Raw genomic sequence first — 16765 nt, forward strand, 5'->3', positions numbered from 1 at the left:
TATATATATATATATATATATATATATATATATATATATATATATATACACATACATATACATATATAGTGTTTTGTAAGTCTTAAAGCACCATATAAATATCAACTATGTAACTGCTATTTTTTAGAGTCACATAGTCAACTAATGATAGAAGGAGATCAGGTTTTCTGATTCCTATCCAGGTACATAGTTTTTACTACTTTTCACAGCAAGACACAAAATTTCATTTTAGTTTTTCCTCTTTTTATACTATTTTCTTAGTGTGTCATAGGGTTATATTATAGGATCCTAAATTTAGAGCTTGAACAAACCTGAGAGATCATATATTTCAATGTTCTTTTTTATAGATGAGGAAAATAAAACTCTGGGGATTCAAGAAACTAGCCAAATGTGGCATAAGTAGTAAGTGGAAGATCCAGTATTCTAATCCAGGTCCTCTGACTCTAAATCTAGTGCCCTTTCTACTGGACTATGCTCCCCATCTAAGCATTAACATCTTTTTTTGTTGAAAGGACTGGTTGGTAGCTCATATTAGAATGTAATCTGTTTGCAATCTGCTTATATTTCAGGGAGTATGCTAATTAAAGGTGGCCTTTCACAAGTGATGTGAGTATATTGTAGATCAATGAATCAATCAATAAGCATTTATTGGATACTTACTAAGTACTAGGTACTAGGGATTCACATATAACAGAGGGACTGTCCTTTCCCTCAAGCAGTGATAAATGAGCTCTTTCCCATTAGCATAATTAGTATGTCTGTAATTCATTGTGACTTTTATAACAATTATTAATACTTCACATTCACGTAGCTACTTTTATAATACCTCTGTAAGATAGGTTTTATATTACTATCCTCATTTTATAGATGAGGAAACCAAGTCACAGAAGGATAATATCACTTGCCCATGTTCACAAGCAAGGGTTAGAGTTAGAATTTATAGTTTCTGAAACAGCAGCACATGATCTTGGCATCGATGGAGTCTTAGATTAGACATCAGAAGCTGGTTCTAATGAATGTAAACACATAATTTTCTTTGCTCTGCCTCAGTCTATCTGCAAAATAGAAATAAAAAAAATGTTTCTTTACTGTGGGAAGAATAAGCAAAATAGCTTTTGTTAAGATAAAAGGGATGTTATTCCTGGTATCAGATCTTAAAAAAATTAATTTTCTCCTCCGCCCACAAATAACATTTAACACCATAATGCGCAGTCAATAAATACTTAATTATTGGTTTTAGATAACAATGCAACATTTCTGGTCTCAGTCATAGATGGGGAGGGTATAATCTAATAGGAGAGATTTAGACTTTTTAACCTCTTTCCTTTAACATTTTAGAGAGAACCTGTACTTACTTTTTAGATATAAAATACTTCAACACATCAACAATCAATGATTACATCTAATCTGAGAAATATATATGATGTTAGACAGGTTAAATGACTTTCCCTTGGTCATGCAGCTAATGTTAGAGACAGGATTTGAACCCAGGTCTTCCATACTCCAAGTCCCTCTAGCCACTATGCCAAAATGTTTTAAATAGAAATATGAATGCAATTTAAAACTAAATATTTCTGGAGACCAGTCAAGATGTCAGAGTAGGAGAAAGCAATAGAACTCAGCTCCCTTCTACAACTACTTCACAAAGACCTAGAGTGCTAATATGAAAATACAAGGAAAAATCTTTTTTTTTTTTAGGTCAGGTTAGTACATGGAGACAGAAATATTTGGACATTAGAGAAAATGTCTAGTCAGAAGCAAGCCACTTGGTAAAAGAGGGGGGCATTGAGCTCTGCACGAGGGAAAAAAAGATGTCCTGAATCCACCATGGGCCTGATGATTTATGGGAGCCTGAAGATATGCTAATAGGCAGCTCTGGTCCTCAAACCCTAGACTTGGACTACACATTTAAGAACAAAAAAGAACCTACAGTTCTGTCCCTTTGACCCTGCAGAACCTTCTAGTTAGCTAACTATTGTAGGATCCAGTATGCTGCACTCCAACCAAAGACAAGCCCATGGTTATATTGCTTAGACTCAAACCCAGGTCAGGAGCATGCAAAGTTCAAATCAGGAGGATAATGATTAGACTTTTTCCTAGATCCCAGACTGTTTTGTTAGATATGATAAACTTCTGGCAATTATTGAATGGAAGTAGAAAGGAATATACATATACTCAGCTGTGTATGACACTTACAAAAAGTGTCAACTGTGTGTTAGAACAGCTTTCTTTGTGATGACAAAGAACTGAAAACCAAGGGAAGTACTCATGAATTGGAGAATGATTGAACACTTTCTAGTCTATGCATGTAATTAAATACTATTATACTATAAGAAATGAAAACGGAGATAGTTTCAGAGAAACCTGAGATGATTTGGGTGAATTGATGCAGAGTGAAGTGACTAGAACCAGGAGAACAGCATACAATAACAACAGCATTGTAAAAACAACTGACTCTGAAAGACTTAATAATGCTGATTATGGCCAACTATGATTCCAGAGGACCCATGATGAAACATGCTATTCACCTCCTCACTGAAAGGTGATGGACTTAAGGTGAATATTGAGACTTATTTTTCCTCCACAGCTTGTCAATGTGGAATTTATTCTTTTGCTTAACTATGCATCTCTGTTACAGGATTTTTTGTTTTGATCCCCCCACCCCCAAATGGAACAGAGAATAGGAGATAAAATAGATATTTTTTTAGTTGAAAAAAATTAAATATTTCTTTTTGTTTTATATGCAAAATTAAAATATGTACTTTTCATGTTAAGGGTTTAATGTAGTCTCAGATACATCTATGAAGCTCATATACAGTACTGCTTGATAGATGCAGCCATAGAGGTAACTGTTCAAAGACTTTTTTTCACTATCAGTACCAATTAAAGTACAAGAAAGGATAATATGTGGCCACCAAAAGCATTTGTTCCAGTGATGAAGAATGTACCTTAAACAGTCCAGCTAGAAAGGAGGTATTTTATATAGTGAAGTCCTTCCAGGTGCTCTCATTTGAGGATTTTATGCTTATCATATTTAACTCCTATGGAGTCTCCTCAATGAAATTCATGATTACTCAAAAGAAATTAACTTAACAATCCTTAAAGAAAGAGTCAAATGTTTGCAATAGGTATTATTTAATAGCTTGATTTTTTCCAAATACCTTGCAGCACAGTTCCAAAAGGACAATGCACTGAGTAGAGCATTGAAGAGAAAACAGTGAGTTCTATTGAATGTGAGAAATTGAGTAATATTTTCAATGATCTTAAGCAGTTCCTTGACATGGAACCTTGTCTTTTTTAACACTAATATTCTTCTGGTATATACATGCTTGCATTTATTTTTTCAACAGGTATTTATTAATCACATATTATGTGCCAATCACTGTGCCAAACATTGGAGATATAAAGACAAAATCCAAATTTTACAGTTTCTCTTCTTTTAGTAGCATATATTAGGTCACATATTATATCAAATGAGATAATATTTGAAAAGTACTTAGCACAATGCCTGACTCACAGTAAATGCTTTGTAAATGCTAAAATCCTTCTTCATTACTTTACACTACCTGCCCTTCCCCACCCTCCCCAAACCAGGAGTTTACATTTTACTCAAGGGAAGTAATATACATATAGACAAGTAAGTACAAAAAAATATACAAAGTCAGTATAAAATAATAAAGTGAGAGAAGGCCCAAGGAAAGAAGCAAGAATTTATTAAGCACTACTATGTTCTTGGTGATGTCCTAAGTCCTAGAGATACAAATAAAGATAGTCCCTGCCTTCAAAGAGATTCCATTCGAATGAGGGAAAGTTCCAAGAGGAAGTCGGGGGGAGGGAGAAAGGGGGAAAGGGAGAGGAAAGAGGGGGTGTTTGAAGAGAAATATTCTAAGGTCAGAAGGCCACAAAAGTCATAGGATGTTTCAGAATAAGGAGCAACAGGCTACAAGTTGGGAAGATCAGGAAAAGCCTTCTGTAGGAGGTGCTGCCTGAGATGCTTTGAAGAAAGTTAAGGACTTTAAGAGTGTAGAGGTGAAGACAGACATCATAGACAATCTGAGCAAAGGTACAGAGACATGAAATGGACTACCACATATGGGGAATGACAAATAGGCCCAGTTTGGCTGGAAGAAGAGTATGTAAAGGGGAATAAGAAAGAATCGCAATTATAGGTGATAACAAAGGACAACAGAGGCACATGTATCATTGTTTAGTCATGTCCAACTCTTTGTGATCCCATTTGGTGTTTTCTTGGCAAAGATACTAGAGTGGTTTGCAATTTCCTTCTTCAGATAATTTTAAAGATGAGGAACTGAAGGAAACGCAGCTAAATGACTTGCCCAGGGTCACATAGTGTCAGAAACTGGATTTGAAGTGAGGTCTTCCTCACTTCAACACTGCACCACCTAGCTACCCCAAGTAGAATGTAGTGTATTACCAATGATAACTTGTGTGTAAAAAATGGGATAATAGACATACATATATGCAAATATATATCATCATACATATGCATACATGGCACATTTATATTACATATCATACACACACATATATATATATGAGATATGGCATATATGTATCTCTAATAGGTCCAGACAAAAACATGATACATATATACATATAGGTGTATATTTAATTTTTTAATAAAATATTTTTAGTCTAGGCCTATGATTTCAATTGCCAAAATTCAAATAGAAATGGTGAATATTTACCATAGCTGCATATTGACTTAGAAAACAACAAATTAACTGTATCTATGTTTTATTGTATTTTTATTTTGTTAAGTATTTTCCAGTTACATTTTAATCTAGTTTGGCCTCAACTCCTGGCTGGACATCAGGTCAGTTTGACACCTCTGGTCTAAGGAACTCTCCGTGTAGAAACTCCCACCACTGACACAGAGAATCAACCAACTTGTAACTATAGTTTTGAAGACTTGCTTGATGCACTAGAGGATTAGGTGACATGCCCATAGTTATACAATAAATGTGCCTTATATAGGACTTAAACCTGGGTTTTTCTGATGCTAAGTGTGGCCTTCTCTCCACTAAGCCACAATAATTCTCAAGAGAAAAGATGACATCTGGGAAATACATCATCAGTAAAAGGAGCAAGGGATACCAGATAAAGTGCTATACTGATGTTAACAAAATGTTAAAAGACTTAGAAGAAGGCCTCTGGCATATTGAGTAGACCTACTTTACATGATTTATGTCAGAATATGGAGGAGAATCCTATGAGGTGAAAAGGCATAGCTGGGTTGCAAGAGAGTGTCTGTACTGGAAAGATCCCTGATCCATTGAAATATATATGAAATGTATAGGAGATAAAGCCTTTCCCCGCTCTTTGACCTTCTCTTTGAACATCTTGACTTGAAGCAGAATTGATTTGGTCCTTTAAGAAATGGATCCTGTAAGATAGACTAGTACAATACTGGACACAATAGTCACTCAATACTTTTTCATGCATCTTGAGTTTAATATACTGCCTAATGTATCATAATACACTTTATGGGCTTCCATTTTCTGGAGTGAGAAAACATGACTCGCATCTTCTAAGTCTACACCATAACTGTGTATGAGGTACTTTTTTTTACTTTTTTTTTTAGGTACTGCCATTTCAGATAAAATAATTTAGTGCTAAAAGAGTCAGAAACAATTTTTTTTTCATAAAAAGTAAATAAAATGGCAAAAGATGGAAAGCATAGTCTTTTCATAGAGCTTGGAAAAAATAGGAAATGAACTTTGGTTTAATAAAAACTGTTAAAATACATGGGTAAAGAAGTGATTTTCAGATTAGATTTGAATGTTTTGGCAAAAGAAATGGATTTGGCATAAATATAAAGATTGAAACCACCTTATAAAGGTTGTAAGGTAATGCCTTGTGTATATGCCTGTTCAATGGTTTAAAGACCAGAGAAATAAATTTTATTTATTAAAAGCTGACAATATTTATTTATTAAAAGTTGAGTTTGATAAAACACAATTTTAAGGACCTAGATGTCATTAAGAAGCATTCTGAGACCTGAGAACTATGGGGCATTATGATTTCTCAGCTCATTTAGATGTAACTATTTTAAGACTTAAGAGGGTTAGGAGAAAAAGGACAAAAAAAACCTAATAATCTTCAATTACTATTTGGAAACTGATGTATGATTAAATCATTTGATTTTATATGGAAATATGGTAAGTTGTTACCTCAAAAGTGACAGGTGAGTATCTGAGTTACTGAGGATCAGGAAACTCTGATTTAAATGATCAAAATAGATTGGCAGAGACTGGTTGGCACATTGAAGAAATTGAACAACACAGAAGAGAGATTCAGCAGGGTGTCAAAAAGCAGCTCTGTTAGCTTGTTTTGTTTGGAAGAAACCAGCAGCAAATCAGGTCAACAAGCACTTATTAAATTCCTATTATTACTAAGCATTTTGGTAAACACGGGGACAAAGAAAGGCAAAAACAGTCCATTGTCCTCAAAGAATTTACAATCTAATGGAGGAAAAATAGGGGAAAACTATGTACAAACAAAATATATATAGGATAAACTGGAGCTAACCTTAGAAGGAACTCATATTAAAAAGGAGTAGGAAAGTGTTCTTCAGAAGATGGGGTTTTAATTGAATCTTGAGGGAAGTTAATCAAGGCTCTCTGAACCTCAATTTCTTCCTCCTTGCCTGGTGTTCTCTACTGTGGCCAGAGGGACCATCTAGTCCTAGGAGTGGGCCTTAGTCACCAGGTCCAGTGAGTGGCACCTGGAAGGGTCATCCTGGGAGCAGAATCCCACAGTTAGTGTATTATGAGTCAGGGAATTGGAATCGGGGAACAGACTTGGGAGTAGCTAACAGTCCATGGACCTTCCTCATTTCCCACCAAGGACATCATAGGAGGATGGACGTTCCTGAGGAATCCTGAGTTATCCACACAGAATGTCCTGCTCCACCTCAGCACACATGAAGAAACTATAGCTTCTTATACACTTTCTGCTTCTATGCACAGTGGGCTTTTACATCCAACAAGGTACATTTTAAGGAGCAGGTAGGTGGCCCAGTGGGTAGAGTGCTGGACCTCAAGTCAGGAAGACCAGAGTTCAAAACTGGTCTCAGTTACTAGCTATATGACCCTGGGCAAGTAATTTAAATTCTACCTCGGTTTCCCCATCTGTAAAATGGGGATAATAATAGCACCTACCTCCTAGAATTGTTGAGGGTCAAATGAGATAGTATTTATGAAGTGCTTTATAAACCTTAAAGAAATATATATGCATATATACAGACATATACATATGCATATATATATACATATATATGTGATGTTGGAGCATAAGTTGACAAGAAAGTTTTCTTGATGGATTGAATAAAGACTTCAGTTGCTGTGCTCTATATCTATGTCTATGACACATATATGTATACATAAATATATATGCACATATATATAATATATGTATATCTTGAGAGAGGTGATGCTTCTCAGAAGTGTCTATTGTTTGTTATTTTCTTTGGGAGAGAAAAGCAGAAAAGGGGAAAGACGGGTTTGTTTTTTTGTTTTGTTTTGTTTTTTGTTTTTGCTGCTTTGCTGTATATGAAGAATTGGCTAGGCTGGTTTGTCTTGTCCAATGGTCAAATTATGCTGCTTGCTCTGAGTTTTGTTCTTGCTGGACATTGCGACATCCTGGAGAGTGAGTATCTTTCTGGGATTGTTCATAGGCCCCAGACACACCTAGCCTGAGGAGCGTTCCATTTCTTTGAATTTAAGGAAACTGTTAGCCACTGTAATCTAAATTTTCCAACATCCTTTTAAGGTTGATTGTTGTTTGAAAAAGCTCACATGTACAATATTTAAAAATAGAAGAGAAAAGGATTTGACCAGTGGAAGAATAGTAAAAATAAGGAAAAAAAACATTTACAAGAGAAAGGGTTTTGTGTGGTGCTTATGTTCCTGAATGAATAACATCATCACAGCCTACAGCCCATAGCTGTGAGTTACCCTAAGCAAATGGGGTTTCCTCCTTCATGTGTTTCCCTGCAGGTTTCTGCAAGTGTGAACCCACTCTGTCTCATAGAAACTGAATGTATTAGTGGGATAGTATGACCCAGAGCTATATGTGAATTGTGATATATTTTATAATTTATGCACTTGTTTTAATAGGAATACCTGTGATGTTATTTCTTTTGTCTTGTTGGTAAGAAAATGGTTATGCTAAAAATTCAAAAGTGTCATTATTATAAGTGCTTGGATTTTATAAATGGAAGCAGGGGCTTAAGTGGAGATTTAAGAGGAAAAGTGGGAATAAGAGAAATCTGTTCTTCCTCAACAGGATTACTCCTGTGACCCTGAGAGAATATGAGTGTAACCAATTAGCGGGCCTGCTGTTTCTATGGGAGCCTAGGTCTGCCAGTGTGCGGGTAGATTAGAATGAACAAGCCAACCCAGAGAGTCAATGGGTGTCCACATATTCATGTGAGAAATGTGAGACACACTCCCTCCTGACTGGCATTACACATGTATAAACAACAAAGCAATGCCCGTGAGCAAGGCAGCCTGAGTTGCCAATTACCCCAGAGTTTAGGCTGGAGAGGACCTCTTCCCTTAATGGGATTGAACTTCCATTTTAAAAATTACATTAAAAATGATCAACTGATTTTTTTTTCTCCCTCTTACCTCCTTGCCCTCTACCCTACCTCAACCCTCCAAAAAAAAAAAAAAGAAAAAGAAAGAAAAACAAAATTCTTATAAGAAATATGCATATTAAGGGTTGGGCCTTTCTTCCAGTTTATTCCTCTCAGGGGATGACTTTCAACTTACAAGCAGCATTCCCCCTTCTTTTGAGGAAGTGTGATTTTCTTTTCAAGGCCAGTAGAAGCCCCACCTTTGTCTTTGTGGGGGAAAAAATAGCCACGACCTGTCTTGCTTAACCTCTCTTGCTTTAACTTGATCTTTTTACTGGCTTTTATTTTAGGTAAAACTGGCATCTAATATTATTCACTTTCTCCCTCTAATATACTCTAATTTCAGTTAAATATGTGGTTTGACCCTCTAGCCAGTTTGTACTGCTAAGATCCAAACTGGGTTTATAAAACCTCAATTGTTTGTCACAATTTATCTCAATACGCTCTCCTACCAAGTCTGTCCACCCTCCTCACAAGTCTCACAAGTCATATTCCAGTAAGCAGGATCGATGGATTTGAATGGTATCTAGCTTTTAATACAGTATAACAGAAATACCAATCAGCCAACCAAAATCAAACCCTTAAAATAGTACCTTTCGAAGTGATAGCATTTCTAAAAGGACTAATTACTTTTCTCAGCAAGGGGTGGAGGGAAAGAGAAGAAATGTAGGGGTTCTTCCTCTTTCTTTCCGACCTCTGGGGTAAGGACAGATAAAAGCAGAGGTTACATGAAGTGAATAAATGGGGAATGAAACCCTGAGCTGAACAAGAGCACAGGAAGGGTGAGGTAGCAATTGCACCTCTTTTAGGTAGGCTGAACTGCTTTCATTTAAAGGAGTCAAGGATTCAGTCCTTAGAATTTGGCTGTTTCAAGCAACCAGAACTTGAGACTTGAACTATTGGTGTGTCTTCCCTTGTGGCTTGAGGCCCCCCCCCCCCCCCCCTCACCCCCCCCCCCCCCCCACACCCCCCCCCCCCCCCCCCCCCCCCCCCCCCCCACCCAAAAAAAAAAAAAAAGCCCAGTCAATGTGGCGTTGGTTTGGTGGAATTTCCCGTCTGGATCATCTTTCTGACTCAGTGATGATACTATGGTAAATGTGAAGGTGAATGGGAGAGACATATATTGACATGTCATATTTTAAAAATCTTTTATTGTCAACTAATTTCTATTTTACATGGTGCACAAGTGTTTTGTTCTATTTCGATCTTGAGCCTTCATCACTGGACTGGACTGAACTAAGCCTGGCTTAAAACCACGGGGAATTTCCAAGTATGTCTTATAAACAAACTTATTCCTGGTTCCATTCAGGTCCTGGTAGACTTGGAAATGTGTATCTCCAGTTCCTAGAACTCCTTTCCCAACTCCTTATTATTGGAGTGCTGTGAGCAGTATTAGCCCACACTGGAAAAGCTCAGTATGAGAATCTCTTTTGGTTCACTATCCTGGCTCCAAACTCTTTCATTCTCTACCATCTTAGCCAAAGGCTCTAGTCTTCAACTCTCCTCCAGGGATGGAATTTTGTCACCTTTCTCCAAGCCAATGTGAATCTGGAGGCTGACCCAAACGAACACCCAGGCTTGTCTGGTTCCTGGATCTGATGCTCTCTCTGGTCTCTGAGAAGGGGCCCTACTCATGGATCATCTTCATTATGAAGATGATCGTTACTGATTTGCCACAAAGTGCCAGCTTCTCTGCTATATACTACTGACTCTGCAAGGCCAGTAATTCACTTTGGGGGAGGGGGTTCTTCTAGTTATCAGGGTATTCCTATGGTTTACATTTCTAAAACAAATCATTTGACTAGCAAATTGAAGGGATATTTGGTCCAACTCTGAGTCTGATTTCATAAATTTCATCAGTTACACAAGTAGCCTGGATTAAAACAGACTTGAGAGTGTATAGGACATTCAAGACCTCTCAAATGCTGTGTCTTAACCCCCGTGTCATTTTCTCAGAGAAGCAGAAGCTCACTGGCAAGAATTAGTCTAAAAGTGAGTGACTAGTCATGTACCACATAACTGATCTGAAAATAATTTAGGTTTGAGAGTGATGGTTCAGAGACATGTAAAACAGTTATTTCCCATAGAGAGACCCATAACTAACCTGGCCCATTGCTCCATGCTGGGACTTAGCTCCAACCAGAAGTTCCCTTTCTTCCTGTTCCCCAGCACCTCTCCTCCAGTTACTAAGATTTTTATATTCCTCATAACTGTTTCTAGGGCCCCATCTCTACAGAATTATGAAAATGCAGCCCTTTGAATAGGCAGGGTAGGCTAATAATATTGATTCAGAATAGACCTTAAAAACAGGGAACTAGAATTTAAAGATAATGAAAATCTACAAATTTTCTTTTGAATTCAATGCTTGGATCATCCAACCACAAATTTAGAGCTAGACATAATCACAGAGTGATCGAGTTCATTCTTCTCATTTTACAGATGAAATTGGAGGTCTGGAAACATTAAATGACTCGCCCAAAGTCACATGGTAAAATGACATAAGTCAGATCTACACTCCAGTCCTCTTATTCAAAATCCAGGGCTCTTTCCACTGTACTAAAAAAACTATTGGAAGCCTATTAAAAAGAATTTTTCCCCCTTAGCTCCAATCTCAGGCCCAATTATGAAGAACTACTATGGCTAGAATTCCTTTCATCTGTGAATTGAAGCAAAAAAAGAAAAAAAAAACTCAGGTGCAATATGATCACTACAGAGGTTATGAGGAGCCCTCAGACTTTGGTATCCTTATCCAAACTGAACTGTTTTTACTAGGCTGCTTCATACTGGGCAGAATCAGAAAGAATCTCAGATCAGTATTTTTTTGCCCTCCTGCTGTGATAAGAAATATCACTCCCTATAATTATTGGGTGTTGAGTGAAGGAATTGGGAATTCCATATGTCCACAATTTGGTTAATTGGATCTGGGCTGATCTATTTTGCTTACGGTCAGAACTAGAATAGGTATTTTTACAATTTAATTTAATTTAATTTAATTTTTTGTTACATTTTAAGCTCCAAATTGTCTCCCTCCCTTTCCATCCCATATTAGAGAAGGCTACCATTGCACACACACACACACACATGTATATATGTATATGTATATGTGGGCAATATGTAATATGTACATATATTATGCATGCTTCTAGTTCTCAGTTCTTTCTCTGGAGGTGGATACAGGTATTAAGTTTTTTCATACTCCCCTGTTAGTGACAGATGGTTATATGTCGTTGTTGCTTAGTCATTTCCATGTCCAACTCCTCAATATCTCATTTAGGATTTTCTTAGCAGAGGTAGGGGAGTGGTTTGCCTTGTCCTTCACCAGCTCATTTTACAGATGAGAAACTGAGGCAAACAGGGGTAAGTGACTTGCCCAGGGTCGTACAGCAAGTAAGTGTTTGAGGTCAGATTTGAACTCATGATGATGAGTCTTCCTGACTTCATGTCTGGCACTGCCTTAATTTGTTGATTAAAATGGTGTTTTTCTCAATGAAAGTGGGCATCTTTGCAATAGCTAGACTCTGGAGATCCTTGTAACATTTGTATAGAACTTACTATGGGCCTGACACATAACAAATATTATCTCATCTGATCCTCACAACAACCCTGTGAGGTAGGAGCTATTATTATTTAAATTTTAAGATAAGGAAACTGAGGCAAAGAGAGGTTAAGAGACATGCCCAGGGCCACTCAGCTAGTGGTCTGAGGCTGGATTTGAACTCAGATCATCTTGACTCTAGGTCCTGTACTCTTTTCATTGCACCACCTTAGAATAGGTGGAACAGTTAGCATCTGAAAATTCTGAATCATGTGGTCAAGCTTACCCTCAACCATTATTTCTATGCTAGTCATTTGGGCACAGTCTCCAGTACAGTGGGTGGAGCCAAATTCAATTTGTGATACTTATTCTCCATGTAACCTTAGGTAGTCATTTAGCCTCCCTGGGTCTCACTTTCCTCATCAGTAAAATGACAAGGTGGCTTCTGAGTTTTCTTCCAGTTCTTCTTCAGTGATACATTTATATTTGCAGGTAGAATTTCCTCCAGTACTTTCATATAGATTTCCTTTAGTGTCTTTAGATTAGATTAGATAAAGAATTTACCTGTTTACTACTTGGCAGGCGTAGTGCTAAGCACTGAGTACAAATAAAAGCCAAAAGAAAGACAGACCCTGCACTCTGGTAGGAAACGATAATACACAAAAGGGGGTTGAAAATAGCTGTGTTGAAGGGGAAGGTTGAGCTGCTGACTTGTGGGCAAGGTTAAGAAGTTGTCCAGTGAGTCTAGAACTGAGCTGGGTTTAACTGCTTATTGTATGTTCTGAGGACTTAACCCACAAGAGAGAGTGGGAGTTGGGAGAGTGAGTCCAGAGTCTGAGCTTCACATACAAGATAGAATAATCAGAAGTGTAAATGGAAGATAATCTCAGAGTGATGTGTATACAAAGGTACCCTAAGGGTTAATATTAAGGGTTGCTGATTTTCAGTATCTTGTGAGACCCTCCTGAGCCTGAGGTCATCCTATAATCTCTTTCCTTATCTTGAAATACCAGAAAACTTCCCCCTTGTCCTGGACCATGGAATTCCTTGTCTTTCCCCATACTGGGTCATGGAATTTCCCCTGTCTCCCTTATCTAGTGTCATCCATCTTCCTCATCCTGTCCCTAAATCTCCAATCCCCATTAGAAACCCTAAAATTGCATCATCACCCTACAGGCTGTATAGCTTTCTGTGTATATAAGTCTGGTCCTTTTCCTGTATCAGTGCCTTTGTTTAGCTCCTTGCTAAATCTCAGGCCTGTATGCTTTTGCATCAATAAAGCTCCCATTGGCTACAGAGAAGGTCCGAGTGAATTCTTTCAAAATCTGAACCAGCTCTCCCAACTCTGACCCCAACAAGAGGGGTGGCCCTGGGGGGACAGGAAAGGCCTCCTGAATGGAGTGAGCATGGATGGCATGGATACTTCCTCAAGTGGAGGGGAAAAATTTATCAATCAGAAGAGGACACTGTAGAGATAGAGGTTTTGCAAGTTTGACAACCCCTGAGGCAGATATCTAGAACTGATCTCCTGCTAATATGTATTATGGGCTGATCTTTATTATATATATATTTTTAACCTCTCTTGGGTACACATTCATCTCTCTTCTTCCCTCCCAAAAGTAGAACAAAAGATTCTTTGCAGGCATTCTAAGTTTAGAGCTGGGAGGTACCTTAGAGGTCTAAACTCTTCATTGAGACCTTTTGTCTAAACTCTTTATTTTCATTTATTGTTCTATTTAATATATCTTTACATTCCTGCAGTCTGTATATCAGTTAATCAGCAAATATTTATTAAATGCTTACTATGTGCCAGACCCTGGCACATAAAAGGGGTGACAAAGAAAGGCAAGCAGTTCTTGCACTCAATGTTCTAATAGGGGAAAGATGCAAATAATTATATACATAGGTAATGAAGAGATTGGTCAATGTGGGAAGTGTTCATAGAATATCCTGTTGCCCGATTCACATGGAAGCTTGGGGGGCTTGTTTCTAGAAATTTGTGGAGGGTTCTTTTCCTTTCAGATTCAGAGCATGCACTGGTTTTCTGTTTCTTGTTAGCCTACTGTGTGGTTATAAAAAGTCTTTTAATTGGCTGCTGAGCCAGAACTTAGTGTGTATACAAAAGGTTGGAAAGGATGAAATTATCTTTCTTCCCTGAGGCAAGAATTGCTATGAGCTTCTGGGTGACCAAGCTGCTTCCAGATCTGGTTGCCAAGTGGCAGTGAATTTATGATACTGTTGTTTCTATAGAACTCTGGGTGTGGAGTCAGGAAGTTCAAATCTATCCTTAGGCACTTGGAAGTTGTGCAGTCTTAGGGAAGACAGTTAATCTCTGCTTACCTCACTTTACTCACTTTTAAAATGGGGATAATAGCAGCAATCTACCTTTCAGAGTTGTTTAAAGCATAAAATGATATTTATAAAGTGCTTCACGAACTTTAGAGGGATATATAGATGCTAGCTATTTTTATTATTTGTTATTGTTATTATTATTCCTGATCTTAGTCGAGTGAGCATTGGAGATAGAGCAGATTAGGTTAAGATCCTATAAACTTCAGTATAGTAGAGTCTGCTAGTAGCCACTGCAGCTAAGCCCAGTGAGGAGTCAGTCCTGAGGAGCGTCTGTCATCAGTCCTTAAGTGTTTCACCCCAAGGCCACACAGATGGCAAGGCTGGAATTCGGAAACAGGTCCACTCACTTCATAGCTGATATTCTTTCCACTGTTTCAAGTTCCTAAAGTATGTTTTATATTATAACTGTGTATCCTAACTTGGAATTTCTTCTGGTGAACCTGATCTGCTACCAAAAATCAGTGATGTCTGTTCTTCAGCTGCAATGGTAAAAGGAAATTTTGTCTCAGAGGACTAGAGATTCAAGAACATTTTTCCTGAAAAAGGACAAGCATAGGAGATTATTCTGACACTCCAATACTAGCATCCATTCATGATGTCTTCATGCCCCATAAGAATATATATTTGGTCAACTCTGATGATCCTTATTGATGATTTTCTATACAGTCAGGGAGAAGCTATTCTCCAGAATTTGGTCAAGCTATTGGACAGCAGGGAATACTGCTGCCAGGAACAGACCAAATTTATGATCCAGCTGAGCAAATTTTTAATGTTTTTTTTTTTTTTTTTTGGCTTATCCATGTCAATGCCTCTTCTTCTGGTGAGGGTTAACTGTATTAAGTGTAAATTGGGGATTCTGTTGAGAATGTATCCCTTCACTGATTTGTCATTGAATTATTTTAAGTATGTATAATATATACATGTATATGTATGTGTATATATACACACAGACATACACATGTGTATATGTATGTGAGCACACACATATACACACATATCCCATATGCATACATACACATACATATATGTGTATGTATATAAATCTATATAGACATATAGATATGTTTTTCCTGCTATGGTCTAGGAGTGGTGTTCTGAAGCTTGTAGTATTGCTTCTTTGTCTGGCTCAGAAAAAAATCTCGAAAGATTATTATGATATTTTGGGACTAATGTATTTATGCTATCCCTTCTACCCTTCCCCAATAAACAAAGAAATGAGGAGAATTCTAGGTGGTGAAAATCTGGAGAGAGAAACAGAAGTATCAGAGAGGCTGCTGTATTTCAGTTCATCAGTGGCAACAACAGTAGTTGGAAGCAATAACAGGGAAGGAGTGCTGTTGGGGTCAAGAGCGTCTGGGCTCTCTCAGGGTGGTCACCATTGTGGCCACCAAGGGCAGAGAGGAAGATAAACCCAATTAGCAGTGGACTCCTCCCCTCGCTCCTCTTCTTTCCTCTATGAATCTAAATGACTGGAATAGTCTTTTTTCTCCTTCCCTTTATCTCCCCCCTTTCCTTTTCTCTGTCCTTTCAGACAGAGATTTAAACCCAAAATGTCTTGTTCCCTTACTCTGATTTTTACTATTTACTAGTAATTTTATCAAACCTGGCTTTTCCAGATTAAAAAAAGACTGATTTTTTATTGTATTGAGTATGTTTTCAATTATGGTTAAACTGTCTCACAGGAAAGATGCCCAAATTGCTTCGGAATCATATACTATAACTGACTGTAAAGTTTTTTTTTCCTACAAGTTTGGAACTAGGTACTGCTTGGGAACAGGAAACTATTGATTTTAAAAATGATGTTTATTAATAATCTGATAAATTTTCCCAAAGGCAGAACCCATAAAAATGGAGTCTGGCCTTCTTTTCCTGCTCTTTGAATAGATGAACCGATCTTTCATTATGTTTGTAATTGTAGGTGACTGAGTAAAGTGCTTGTAGAACATCCTGTTCCCCTTCCTCCTCTCCCCCCCCCTCTCCCACTAAAACAGGAGAAAGGTGAGGGAAAAGAGTGTTAGGGGTGGAAACTAAAGATGAACTCTACCTTGAGCCAACCCTAGTGGAAGGAAATAGGCACTGCTTGGAAGATTCTGTTTTTATTCTGGTACTGTTGGGAATGGAAATGAAAAGCACCTAGATAACTGCCTGTCACAGTGATACCTACGAAAGAAAGAAAGAAAGAAAGAAAGAAAGAAAGAAAGAAAGAAAGAAAGAAA

Source organism: Petaurus breviceps, unplaced genomic scaffold (assembly GCF_028583685.1).
Source record: "Petaurus breviceps papuanus isolate PSGF00001 unplaced genomic scaffold, PetGlider_PUasm1.0 38, whole genome shotgun sequence".
In the NCBI taxonomy this organism is placed as follows: domain Eukaryota; kingdom Metazoa; phylum Chordata; class Mammalia; order Diprotodontia; family Petauridae; genus Petaurus; species Petaurus breviceps.